The sequence below is a fragment of the Galeopterus variegatus genome, unplaced genomic scaffold (assembly GCF_000696425.1).
Source record: "Galeopterus variegatus unplaced genomic scaffold, G_variegatus-3.0.2 Scaffold11547, whole genome shotgun sequence".
NCBI lineage: Eukaryota > Metazoa > Chordata > Mammalia > Dermoptera > Cynocephalidae > Galeopterus > Galeopterus variegatus.
The window spans coordinates 15,372-16,211 of record NW_007737658.1 but is presented as its reverse complement, the minus strand read 5'-3'; the positions used below and the strand labels follow the sequence as shown (position 1 = coordinate 16,211).

The window sequence follows — 840 nt, the reverse complement described above, 5'->3', positions numbered from 1 at the left end:
GGCCCTAGAAAAAGCTTTTTAAAAGCCTACATTATTTTCATATTTACAGATATGTGGGCTGGCGGGTTAGCTCAGTTAGTTAGAGCGCATCCTCGTAACACTAAGGTGAAGGGTTCAGATCCCAATACCAGCCAGCCCATTACAAAAAAGTACACAAATATGTAATCATAGATGTGTTAATCTTCCCAGGTTTGTTTCCTGCTGTCTCTGCGAGCTGGTCTCTCCTGCATGTGTGACTTGCACGGGTACTGTTATTTCACAAAGTGGCTGCTCCCACCTCTTCCCACCAAACTCCCCCAGGTCAGTTTCTGACAGCAGATTGGATCCAGTCATGTGAGNTTTTATTCCATTGACTCAAATCATCATCCTTTGGCCTGACCTGCCTGTGGTGTAAACACACCTTATCTCCTTAACAACACCCTAAACCCCTCAAGGACAAGGACTGTGCCTTCCTTCTATTGGGACCCTCCTGGCAACTGGCAGATCTTGGGTGGTCGGCAATTACTTGGAGGTGAATTGGAGGGCTTGCTGTGCCATTTAGAGAGGAAGGATGTGTTTACCGTGAACAGTCAATGAAATAATACCTGGAAAGTTGATACCTGAAATGTTATATTGAGACAGTGGTATCAATAATATGTTGAAGAGAATGGTTGTTATCGTTTTGGTCAAGAAAGTCCATAATTCCTTGCCAACTTCACTGCACAGGTCCCTCCTTCCCCTCCCCACTCCCCTTCCCCGCCCCACTCCCCTTCCCCCAGTGGCTACAAATCAATCAGATTGTGCCTCAGCTAACTTGGGATCCCCAGCTGACCTCAGGTTCTTTTTTTGTTTGTTTTTTTT

At 45.8% G+C, this 840-nt stretch overlaps 1 long non-coding RNA gene across 2 annotated transcripts in view; it reads left to right on the top strand.

The window, feature by feature from the left end:
• The window catches only part of LOC103610668, a 21,664-nt gene that overhangs the window by 16,395 nt on the left and 4,429 nt on the right, over positions 1–840 (top strand). For both annotated transcript variants that reach the window (XR_552225.1, XR_552226.1), the window contains one exon: positions 190–300. This is a non-coding gene — a long non-coding RNA (uncharacterized LOC103610668). The remainder of the gene's footprint in view (positions 1–189; positions 301–840) is intronic.